The sequence below is a fragment of the Hyla sarda genome, chromosome 10 (genome assembly GCF_029499605.1).
Source record: "Hyla sarda isolate aHylSar1 chromosome 10, aHylSar1.hap1, whole genome shotgun sequence".
In the NCBI taxonomy this organism is placed as follows: Eukaryota; Metazoa; Chordata; class Amphibia; order Anura; family Hylidae; genus Hyla; species Hyla sarda.
In genome coordinates, this window is record NC_079198.1 from 16,429,042 (window position 1) to 16,442,229 (window position 13,188).

Genomic DNA, 13,188 nt, shown 5'->3' on the forward strand with positions numbered 1-13,188 from the left:
TAGAACCGATCCACTAGCACGGTCCACGCCAATCCCTCTCTGGCACAGAGGATCCACTACCTGCCAGCCGGCATCGTGACAGTAGATCCGGCCATGGATCCCGCTGAAGTTCCTCTGCCAGTTGTCGCTGACCTCACCACGGTGGTCGCCCAGCAGTCGCAACAGATAGCGCAACAAGGCCAACAGCTGTCTCAACTGACCGTTATGCTTCAGCAGTTACTACCACAGCTTCAGCAATCATCTCCTCCGCCAGCTCCTGCATCTCCTCCGCAGCGAGTGGCCGCTTCTGGTCTACGACTATCCTTGCCGGATAAATTTGATGGGGACTCTAAGTTTTGCCGTGGCTTTCTTTCCCAATGTTCCCTGCACCTGGAGATGATGTCGGACCAGTTTCCCACTGAAAGGTCTAAGGTGGCTTTCGTAGTCAGCCTTCTGTCTGGAAAAGCCCTGTCTTGGGCCACACCGCTCTGGGACCGCAATGACCCCGTCACTGCCTCTGTACACTCCTTCTTCTCGGAAATTCGAAGTGTCTTTGAGGAACCTGCCCGAGCCTCTTCTGCTGAGACTGCCCTGTTGAACCTGGTCCAGGGTAATTCTTCCGTTGGCGAGTATGCCGTACAATTCCGTACTCTTGCTTCAGAATTATCCTGGAATAATGAGGCCCTCTGCGCGACCTTTAAAAAAGGCCTATCCAGCAACATTAAAGATGTTCTGGCCGCACGAGAAATCCCTGCTAATCTACATGAACTCATTCACCTAGCCACTCGCATTGACATGCGTTTTTCCGAAAGGCGTCAGGAGCTCCGCCAGGATATGGACTCTGTTCGCACGAGGCGTTTCTTCTCCCCGGCTCCTCTCTCCTCTGGTCCCCTGCAATCTGTTCCTGTGCCTCCCGCCGTGGAGGCTATGCAGGTCGACCGGTCTCGCCTGACACCTCAAGAGAGGACACGACGCCGCATGGAGAATCTCTGCCTGTACTGTGCTAGTACCGAACACTTCCTGAAGGATTGTCCTATCCGTCCTCCCCGCCTGGAAAGACGTACGCAGACTCCGCACAAAGGTGAGACAGTCCTTGATGTCTACTCTGCTTCTCCACGTCTTACTGTGCCTGTGCGGATGTCTGCATCTGCCTTCTCCTTCTCTGCTGTGGCCTTCTTGGACTCCGGATCTGCAGGAAATTTTATTTTGGCCTCTCTCGTCAACAGGTTCAACATCCCGGTGACCAGTCTCGCCAGACCCCTCTACATCAATTGTGTAAACAATGAAAGATTGGACTGTACCATACGTTTCCGCACGGAGCCCCTTCTAATGCACATCGGACCTCATCACGAGAGGATTGAACTTTTGGTCCTTCCCAATTGCACTTCTGAAATTCTCCTTGGACTTCCCTGGCTTCAACTTCACTCCCCAACCCTGGATTGGTCCACTGGGGAGATCAAGAGTTGGGGGCCCTCTTGTTCCAAGGACTGCCTAAAACCGGTTCCCAGTAACCCTTGCCGTGACTCTGTGGTTCCTCCCGTAACCGGTCTCCCTAAGGCCTATATGGACTTTGCGGATGTTTTTTGCAAAAAACCAGCTGAGACTCTACCTCCTCACAGGCCTTATGATTGTCCTATCGACCTCCTCCCGGGCACTACTCCACCCCGGGGCAGAATTTATCCTCTGTCCGCCCCAGAGACTCTTGCCATGTCTGAATACGTCCAGGAAAATTTAAAAAAGGGCTTTATCCGTAAATCCTCCTCTCCTGCCGGAGCCGGATTTTTCTTTGTGTCCAAAAAAGATGGCTCTCTACGCCCTTGCATTGACTACCGCGGTCTTAATAAAATCACGGTTAAGAACCGCTACCCCCTACCTCTCATCTCTGAACTCTTTGATCGCCTCCAAGGTGCCCACATCTTTACCAAACTGGACTTAAGAGGTGCTTATAATCTCATCCGCATCAGAGAGGGGGATGAATGGAAAACGGCATTTAACACCAGAGATGGACACTTTGAGTATCTGGTCATGCCCTTTGGCCTGTGCAACGCCCCTGCCGTCTTCCAAGACTTTGTTAATGAAATTTTTCGTGATCTTTTATACTCCTGTGTTGTTGTATATCTGGACGATATCCTGATTTTTTCTGCCAATCTAGAAGAACACCGCCAGCATGTCCGTATGGTTCTTCAGAGACTTCGTGACAATCAACTCTATGCCAAAATAGAGAAATGTCTGTTTGAATGCCAATCTCTTCCTTTCCTAGGATACTTGGTCTCTGGCCAGGGACTACAAATGGATCCAGACAAACTCTCTGCCGTCTTAGATTGGCCACGCCCCTCCGGACTCCGTGCTATCCAACGTTTTTTGGGGTTCGCCAATTATTACAGACAATTTATTCCACATTTTTCTACCGTTGTGGCTCCTATCGTGGCTTTAACCAAAAAAAATGCCGATCCCAAGTCTTGGCCTCCTCAAGCGGAAGACGCCTTTAAACGGCTCAAGTCTGCCTTTTCTTCGGCTCCCGTGCTCTCCAGACCTGACCCATCTAAACCCTTCCTATTGGAGGTTGATGCCTCCTCTGTGGGAGCTGGAGCTGTCCTTCTACAAAAAAATTCTTCCGGGCATGCTGTTACTTGTGGTTTTTTTTCTAGGACCTTCTCTCCGGCGGAGAGAAACTACTCCATCGGGGATCGAGAGCTTCTAGCCATTAAATTAGCACTTGAGGAATGGAGGCATCTGCTGGAGGGATCAAGATTTCCAGTTATTATTTACACCGATCACAAGAACCTCTCCTACCTCCAGTCTGCCCAACGGCTGAATCCTCGCCAGGCCAGGTGGTCTCTGTTCTTTGCCCGATTTAATTTTGAAATTCACTTTCGGCCTGCCGATAAGAACATTAGGGCCGATGCTCTCTCTCGTTCCTCGGATGCTTCTGAAGTTGAACTCTCTCCGCAACACATCATTCCTCCTGACTGCCTGATTTCCACTTCTCCAGCCTCCATCAGGCAAACTCCTCCAGGAAAGACCTTTGTTTCTCCACGCCAACGCCTCGGAATCCTCAAATGGGGCCACTCTTCCCATCTCGCAGGTCATGCGGGCATCAAGAAATCTGTGCAACTCATCTCTCGCTACTATTGGTGGCCGACTCTGGAGACGGATGTTGTGGACTTTGTGCGAGCCTGCACTATCTGTGCCCGGGATAAGACTCCTCGCCAGAAGCCCGCTGGTTTTCTTCATCCTCTGCCTGTCCCCGAACAGCCTTGGTCTCTGATTGGTATGGATTTTATTACTGACTTACCCCCATCCCATGGCAACACTGTTATTTGGGTGGTCGTTGATCGATTCTCCAAAATGGCACATTTCATCCCTCTTCCTGGTCTTCCTTCAGCGCCTCAGTTGGCTAAACAATTTTTTGTACACATTTTTCGTCTTCACGGGTTGCCCACGCAGATCGTCTCGGATAGAGGCGTCCAATTCGTGTCTAAATTCTGGAGGGCTCTCTGTAAACAACTCAAGATTAAATTAAACTTTTCTTCTGCATATCATCCTCAATCCAATGGACAAGTAGAAAGAATTAACCAGATCTTGGGTGATTATTTACGACATTTTGTTTCCTCCCGCCAGGATGACTGGGCAGATCTTCTACCATGGGCCGAATTCTCGTATAACTTCAGAGTCTCTGAATCTTCCTCCAAATCCCCATTTTTCGTGGTGTACGGCCGTCACCCTCTTCCCCCCCTCCCTACCCCCTTGCCCTCTGGTCTGCCCGCTGTGGATGAAATTTCTCGTGATCTTTCCATCATATGGAGAGAGACCCAAAATTCTCTCTTACAGGCTTCATCACGCATGAAGAAGTTCGCGGATAAGAAAAGAAGAGCTCCTCCCATTTTTTCCCCTGGAGACAAGGTATGGCTCTCCGCTAAATATGTCCGCTTCCGTGTCCCTAGCTATAAGTTGGGACCACGCTATCTTGGTCCTTTCAAAATTTTGTGCCAGATTAATCCTGTCTCTTACAAACTTCTTCTTCCTCCTTCTCTTCGTATTCCTAATGCCTTTCACGTTTCTCTTCTTAAACCACTTATCATTAACCGTTTCTCTCCCAAATCTGTTCCTCCCACTCCTGTTTCCGGCTCCTCGGACATCTTCTCCGTCAAAGAGATTCTGGCATCTAAAAAGGTCAGAGGGAAAACCTTTTTTTTAGTGGATTGGGAGGGTTGTGGTCCAGAAGAGAGATCCTGGGAACCTGAGGACAACATCCTAGACAAAAGTCTGCTCCTCAGGTTCTCAGGCTCTAAGAAGAGGGGGAGACCCAAGGGGGGGGTACTGTTACGCCTAGCGCTCCGGGTCCCCGCTCCTCCCCGGAGCGCTCGCTACACTCTCCTCACTGCAGCGCTCCGGTCAGATCCACTGACCCGGGGCGCTGCGATACCGCCTCCAGCCGGGATGCGATTCGCGATGCGGGTAGCGCCCGCTCGCGATGCGCACCCCGGCTCCCGTACCTGACTCGCTCTCCGTCAGTCCTGTCCCGGCGCGCGCGGCCCCGCTCCCTAGGGCGCGCGCGCGCCGGGTCTTTGCGATTTAAAGGGCCACTGCGCCGCTGATTGGCGCAGTGGTTCCAATTAGTGTTATCACCTGTGCACTTCCCTATATCACCTCACTTCCCCTGCACTTCCTTGCCGGATCTTGTTGCCATCGTGCCAGTGAAAGCGTTTCCTTGTATGTTCCTAGCCTGTGTTCCAGACCTCCTGCCGTTGCCCCTGACTACGATCCTTGCTGCCTGCCCCGACCTTCTGCTACGTCCGACCTTGCTTCTGTCTACTCCCTTGTACCGCGCCTATCTTCAGCAGCCAGAGAGGTTGAGCCGTTGCTAGTGGATACGACCTGGTCACTACCGCCGCAGCAAGACCATCCCGCTTTGCGGCGGGCTCTGGTGAAAACCAGTAGTGACTTAGAACCGATCCACTAGCACGGTCCACGCCAATCCCTCTCTGGCACAGAGGATCCACTACCTGCCAGCCGGCATCGTGACACTGCTGTATACTACAGAGAAATTTGTGAAGTTCTTTCCTGTCTGACCACAGTGCTCTCTGATGACACCTCTGTCCGTGTGAGGAACTGTCCAGATTAGAAGCATATCCCCATAGAAAACCTCTCCTGCTCTGGACAGTTCCTGACACGGACAGAGGTGTCAGCAGAGAGCACTGTGGTCAGACTGGAAAAAAACGTCACAAATTTCTTTGTAGTGTATCTGTAGTATACAGCAGCTGATAAGTACTGGAAAGGTTAATATTTTTAAATAGAAGTAATTTACAAATCTGTTTAAATTTCTGGCACCAGTTGATTAAGAAAAAATGTTTTCCAGTGGAGTACTCCTTTAAGTGTGTATGAATTTAATATGTGACTGACTGCTGATTTTTCCCACTGTTGATTTGAAGAAAAAAAAAAAATTCCACCAGAGTCCCCCTTTAAGATTTTTAAATAGAAGTCATTTACAAATCTGTTTAACTTTCTGGCACCAATTGATTTAGAAAAAAATGCACCCCTTTAAGTGTGTATGAATTTAATATGTGACTGCTGATTTGTCCCACTGCACCACAATAAGTCCTAGGGGAATCTAAGTACTGGGCACCATTAAGGCCCAGAAAAGGTTACGGTCACCTTTGTAACACCAATACAGCTGTTAAAACTGATCATATTTGATCTGTGACACTGAGCAATGAATGATCTTACTGGGACAGTTGTAGAAACATTCTTGTCTGAAAGTTTTCTGATGAAAGAACATGGACGACTTCTTCCAGACAGTCTTTCTTCAGTGGTTCCTTTAAAGAGTACCTGTCACTAAATAAACTTTTCTAAACTAACTCAGGCTATGTTCCCTAACAACTCATAACACCCCTCTCATTTTTTTAAGAGCTTTAAAAAGCTGTGTATCGTACCTTTCTTCTTGCTCACATAGTGCAATCTCCCAGCAGGAGAAAGTGGGCCTTTCCCAGCCAACATGACATCACTGAAGCCTGCTGGGAGACCACTTCTGCCCTCACATTGTTGCAGCGCTGTGATGAATAGAAGACCTCAGGCTCTGTGCAGCAGCTTTCAGTATGTATCTTTCTTTGAGGCTCTGTTCTGCTTTAAGTCTGTGTAGCTGCTTTCAATGAGACTCTTTGCAGCTGTCAATCAAGCACAGTGCAGAGAAACACTTTTTGAGTTTGGACTTTTGCCATTACAAGCAGGAGACCAAAATCTGAGATTTTGACCAGATGGAATGTGTTCTGGCAAGAAGTATACAGCAGAAAAACTAACTTAAAACATATATATATATTTTTTTTTTATGGAAGTCAATTACAAATGTTATTTATTTGGCATAAGGAATAAAATATTAAAAATCATGTTTAATGACCGTGGACATTTAAATTTCACATGACAAACCATCATTATGACATCCATTTATATTAACTTTAAAATGAAAGGGAACAAAAAGGAAATAATCAGCTCACCCTGTGTTCAGGAATACACAGTGCAAGTGAAACACAACAGTCCAGCGCTTGTCAGGAATCGGGGATAAAAACGTAATTCCAAATTCAATAAAAATAGCAAAATACACATGTAGAATGCAGAATACACATGTACACATGGAGTTATACGGCTTGACGTGTTTCGTGGTAGCCCACTTTGTCAAAAAATTGCTTCTGCTGCCCTGATCACACACATCTTTTAACAGGTTCTTGATGCATCCTTCTGTTCCTGAGACATGAGGGTTTAAAGTTTTTCTGACAATTCATGGAATCAGTCAGATGGGCGTGAACTTAAAAAAAATTGGGAGTGGCTATCCGGTGATGGGCGGACATATACGGTCTATGGGGTGTGATTGTTGTACATTGAGAGTCTTGTATGCCTAATATACACCCCTGGGATGGCATAATTCCACTCGTCACCTGATAGTCGCTCCCATTTTTAAAACTAAATCACATCCCCTGTCTCTATAATCCCTTTTATCACCTGATAGTCCCTCCCATTATTAAAATTAGGTTCATGCCCATCTGAATGATTCCCTGGACTATCAAACTATAAACCCTCATATCTCAGGAATGGAAGGACGTATCAAGATACTGTAAAAAAGTGTGTGATCGGGGCATCCTATTTATTCACAATGCAATCAAATTTTTAAGGTGGTTGCTTACAGGTCCTCAAAAGTCCTGCAAGTGCTGCCAATGCAACAAGCATACAGAATACAAAGGATTAAAGTGGTATTCCAGGAAAAAACTTTTTTATATATATCAACTGGCTCCAGAAAGTTAAACAGATTTGTAAATTACTTCTATTAAAAAATCTTAATCCTTTCAATAATTATCAGCTGCTGAAGTTGAGTTTCTCATAGGGATATATGATGGATGGCTTTCCCATAGGGATATATGAAGGGGGTGTGTCGGCCGACGTTTCATGCGGAAGTCAGCACGCTCCGTCCTAGGGAAGAGCCAGGGCCCTGTACAGGAGATCACGGGGGTCTCAGCAATCGGACCCCCCCCCCCCCCCCCCCCGTGATCTAAAACTTATCCCCTATCCTGCTGATATGAGATACCTTTTTTTCATAATACTTCTCCTTTTACCTTAGGGGGAAGAATAAGAACAGCGTCCAGAAGCTTCAGTGACTGAACTGTATATATGTCCAATAACAGGTACGTCTATTACACGTCCAATATATATACAGTGGTCCCTCAAGTTACAATATTAATTGGTTCTGGGACGACCATTGTATGTTGAAACCATTGTATGTTGAGACCAGAACTCTATGGAAACCTGGTAATTGGTTCTAAAGGCACCAAAATGTCTCCAAAAATAGGAAAAAGTGAGAATTAAAGAAAAATAAGTACCGTATATACTCGAGTATAAGCCGACCCGAGTATAAGCCGAGACCCCTAATTTCAACCCAAAATCCCAGGAAAAGTTATTGACTCGAGTATAAGCCTAGGGTGGGAAATACCTCATCCCCCCCTGTCATCATCCAGACCCGTCATTAACATCCTCATCATCATCCCCTTGTCATCATCCCACACATCCCCCCTTCATCATCCCCTTATCATCCCACACATCCCCCCCTTCATCATCCCCTTGTCATCATCCCACACATCCCCCCTTCATCATCCCCTTATCATCCCACACATCCCCCCTTCATCATCCCCTTGTCATCATCCCACACATCCCCCCTTCATCATCCCCTTATCATCCCACACATCCCCCTTCATCATCCCCTTGTAATCATCCCACACCCCCCCTTCATCATCCCCTTGTCATCATCCCCACCCCCCTTCATCATCCCCACACCCCCCCTTCATCATCCTCTTCTCATCATTCGCCCTCAGTGGTCTTCAACCTGCGGACCTCCAGAGGTTTCAAAACTACAACTCCCAGCAAGCCCGGGCAGCCATCGGCTGTCCGGACTTGCTGGGAGTTGTAGTTTTGAAACCTCCGGAGGTCCGCAGGTTGAAGACCACTGCGGCCTTCAACATCATCCAGCCCCCTCTCACCCCCTTTAGTTCTGAGTACTCACCTCCGCTCGGCGCTGGTCCGGTCCTGCAGGGCTGTCCGGTGAGGAGGTGGTCCGGTGGGATAGTGGTTCCGGGCTGCTATCTTCACCGGGGGCGCCTCTTCTCCGCGCTTCCGGCCCGGAATAGAGTCGTTGCCTTGACAACGACGCATCTGCGTCGTTGTCAAGGCAACGTGACTATTCTGAGGCCGGGCCCGAAGCGCTTAGAAGAGGCCTCCCCGGTGAAGATAGCAGCCCGGAACCACTATCCCACCGGACGACCTCCTCACCGGACAGCCCTGCAGGACCGGACCAGCGCCGAGCGGAGGTGAGTACTCAGAACTAAAGGGGGTGAGAGGGGGCTGGATGATGTTGAAGGCCGCAGTGGTCTTCAACCTGCGGACCTCCGGAGGTTTCAAAACTACAACTCCCAGCAAGCCCGGACAGCCGATGGCTGCCCTGGCTTGCTGGGAGTTGTAGTTTTGAAACCTCTGGAAGTCCGCAGGTTGAAGACCACTGCGGGTGGGGGAGTTCACTCGAGTATAAGCCGAGGGGGGTGTTTTCAGCACGAAAAATCGTGCTGAAAAACTCGGCTTATACTCGAGTATATACGGTAGATAACTAATATAGATAAAGCAAATCCTTACATATAAAAGTAGGAAAAGATCTGCTGGGAGCTGTAAATCACTGTCTATGTCAGTGTTTCCCAAGCAGGGAGCCTCCAGCTGTTGCAAAACTACAACTCCCAGCATGCCCGGACAGCCAAAGGCTGTCCGGGCATGCTGGGAGTTGTAGTTTTGCAACCGCTGGAGCCACGCTTGGGAAACACTGGTCTATGTAGAGGACAGGAGCTTCTTCAGGGTCCTGTACAGTACACGCAGTCTCCTAAAAAAGTAACATGGAGTCGCCCTTACCTGGTGTCCAAAGGAGCAGCTAACAGGTACAGGTAAGGAGTAGTACAGAACATGTAATACCTCCCTGTACTGTAGGGGGCGCTACCAGACACCAGTCAGTGCATACGCTTCAGTAATACAGGGGTTTTACCAGTAAAATGCCCATTTTCATTGGTCGGTTCTTCCGGCCATTGACACGTTTCACACATCTGGACTGTCTGTACATTGTATGTTGTGTCTGGTTTCAACTTACGATGGTCCATAAAAGACCATTGTATGTTGAAACTATTGTATGTTGAGGCCATTGTAAGTTGAGGGATCTCTGTATATATATATATACATATATATATATATATATATATATATTTTATATACCGCCAACAACTGTATTAAAACAAATCTAATCTGTCATTATCACTCCGAGGTTCATATCTAAAGTGATAGTGATGAGCGGTAATTGAAGGAGAATGCATGGTGGTCGTGGGGGGGGGGGGGGTTCAGCCCTGGAGCTGAGGTGTAAATTGCGGTGACTGAAGTGAGAATTCGGGAAGTTTTTAGTAAGTTAGGACTGTAGATGAACAGAGATTCCTCATTAGAGCAGATGGATTTCCTGCTGCGTCCTCCTTACCTGTCTACAGCAGGGGTTCTTGCATTGTAAAGCTGGTGGACGCAGCGCTTGGTGCCTGCTGGGTCATGGCTGTTTCCAGGGCAAAAGTCAGCAGATCAGTGTTACTTAAGTGTACATATAACCCGCAGGTATTCCTGTACCCCCTTCACTTACCAGAACTCTGCCGCTAGTTAGTTCAGATATATCAGAATCCCTTGTGACTCTCAGCAGTTTTTTATAGGCTGCAACCTGTGGTGGAACTGATAGAAAACTACAACTCTCAGCATGCACTGGTATCCTGTGGCTGCAAAGAACTTAAATACCTGTGAGGGGCCATAGCCATTAACCTCTGCAATTCTAGGTCCCATTGATTAATGGACTTTTCCGGGCAGATTCCGTCGGAAGAACAAAAATGTTAAGGCTTAATGAAGGCTCCCAGGTCTGCCTAATGCTACATCATTCCATCAGCAATCGTGACAAAGGAAGCCCCCTTTCTCTGTCTTTCCACTTAGATCAGTGTTTTCCAAACAGTGTGCCACCAGCTGCTGCAAAACTACAACTCCCAGCATGCCCGGACAGCCTTCGGCTTTGGAAAACATTGACTTAGATGCTGCAGTTGCTATTGACCATGGTACCTAAATAGGCATAGATCAATAGTCCAAGCGAATACAAAAAAGTTTGTAATACTTATTAGACAAAAATGCTTCTTACGCTTGTTATTAAAGGGGTACTCCCGTGGAAAACTTTTTTTTTTTTTTAATCAACTGGTGGCAGAAAGTTAAACAGATTTGTAAATCACTTCTATTAAAGAATCTTAATCCTTCCAGTACTTTTTAGGGCCTGTATACTAAAGAGAAATCCAAAAAAGAAATGCATTTCCTGCTATGTCCTGACCACAGTGCTCTCTGCTGACCTCTGCTGACCATTTTAGGAACTGTCCAGAGCAGCATATGTTTGCTAAGGGGATTTTCTCCTGTTCTGGACAGTTCCTAAAATGGACAGCAGAGGTCAGCAGAGAGCACTGTGGTCAGGGCATCACAGGAAATGCATTTCTTTTTTGGATTTCTCTGTAGTATACAGCCCCTAAAAAGTACTGGAAGGATGAAGATTTTTTAATAGAAGTGATTTACAAATCTGTAGAAAAGGGGAGGGAAGATGCTTAAAGGAGTACTCCCGTTGAAGCCTTTTTTTTTACTCAGGTGAAAAACTTTTTTTTTTTTTAAATCAACTGGTGCCAGAAAGTTAAACAGATTTGTAAATTACTTCTATTAAAAAATCTTAATCCTTCCAGTACTTATTAGCTGCTGAATACTACAGCGGAAATTATTTTCTTTTTGGAACACAGAGCTCTCTGCTGACATCATGAGCACAGTGTTCTCTGCTGACATCTCTGTCCATTTTAGGAACTGTCCAGAACAGCATATGTTTGCTATGGGGATTTCCTTTTACTCTGGACAGTTCCTAAAATGGACAGAGATGTCAGCAGAGAACACTGTGCTCATGATGTCAGCAGACAGCTCTATGTTTCAAATGGAAAATAATTTCCTCTGTAGTATTCAGCAGCTAATAAGTACAGGAAGGATTATGATTTTTTTAATAGAAGTCATTTACACATCTGTTTAACTTTCTGGCACCAGTTGATAAAAAAAAAAAAAAAAGTTTTTCACCGGCGTACCCCTTTAACTTTCTGGCACCAGTTGATAGAAAAAAAAAAGGTTTCCACGGGAGTACCCCTTTAAGCATCTTCCCTCCCCTTCTCTTGTGTGAGATTGTAATCCACTCTGAAAACCAGCTCAGCTTTGTTCTGTGTCTGCAAGACAAGCCATTCAAGTCTATGAAGGGGGGAGGAGGGAGTTCTGCCCACCACCTCCGAGAGAACTGCAAATTATAGATAAAGCCTGCAGAGCAAAAAAGTGCTGAAAAAAATACCATTTACAAGTTATATAATGGCCAGAAATCTTGCTGCTCCTCATGTACACACACATGGCAGCTTATACTGAAAATTCTACTAAAATGACAGCTATGCTTTGAGGGGTTAAATGGTTGGGATTGGAGTTCTCTGATCCATGCCATTGCAGCTTTAAAAGGGTACTCTTCCCCAAGACATCTTATCCCCTATCCAAAGCTGGGACCCCCATCATCTCCGAGAAGGCGCTGTGGCATTCTAAACATGGAAGCCTGGAGCTTCTGTGTTTGTGATGTCACACCACGCCCCATCCATACATGTCTATGGGAGGGGGCGTGACAGCTAGTTAAATAGATTTTTAAACTACTTCTATTTAAAAACTTTAATCCTTCTAGTACTTATCAGCTGCTGTATGCTCCAGAGGAAGTTCTTTTCTTTTTGAATTTTCTTTCTGTCTGACCACAGTGCTCTCTGCTGACACCTCTGTCCATGTCAGGAACTGTCCAAAACAGAATCAAATCCCCACAGCTAATCTATCCTGCTCTGGACAGTTCCTGATATGTACAGAGGTGTCAGCAGAGAGCACTGTGATCAGACAGAAAATAAAAAAAAAATAAAAAAAAAGGAACTTCCTCTGTAGTCTTCAGCAGCTGATAAGTACTGGAAGGATTAAGATTTTTAAATAGAAGTTATTTACAAATCTGTTTAACTTTCTGTCACCAGTTGATTGAAAAAAAAATTGTTTGCCACTGGAGTACCCCTTTAAGGCTTTAAAATACTGAGGCAAATGCTGATCAAATCTGCAAAGTGTGATTGAGGCCTAAGGCTAGGTTCAGACTACGGAATCTCCGGGCAGAAAATTTCCGCCCGGAGATTCCGAGTGCGGCCAGCGCCGGCTGAATCAGTCGGTGCTAGGTCCGCGCGGACACTGCAGTCTCCAATAGACTGCAATGTGTTCTGCGAGTATTCCCACCTGAAGAATGAGCAACGCCATTCTTCAGGCAGAAATTTCCAAACGGATTTTCCGTTCACAAATTCCGCTTCACAAATTCCGTAGTGTGAATTTGTGAACGGAAACCCATTTACTACACTAGACATTTTAGCAAGCGGAATTTCCGTAGTCTGAACCTAGCCTTACTGTATATTCACAGGCAGCTGTCTTGATGCAGACATTTCTCTGAGGCTACGTTCACGCGGTAGGTATTCCGTTGCAGCAGAGTCCCATTGTTTTCAACAGGACCGCGCACACGTGCACCATGCACGCTGCTAAATTTCCATGCGAAAA

General features: G+C 46.7%; 1 long non-coding RNA gene across 2 annotated transcripts in view; it reads right to left on the minus strand.

Annotated features, from left to right (window-relative positions):
- LOC130293806 (uncharacterized) overlaps positions 1-8,640 on the minus strand; it is a 103,348-nt gene extending 94,708 nt beyond the window's left edge. For both annotated transcript variants that reach the window (XR_008848301.1, XR_008848302.1), the window contains exon 1: positions 8,522-8,640. This is a non-coding gene — a long non-coding RNA (uncharacterized LOC130293806). The remainder of the gene's footprint in view (positions 1-8,521) is intronic.
- Positions 8,641-13,188: the final 4,548 nt, after the last annotated feature.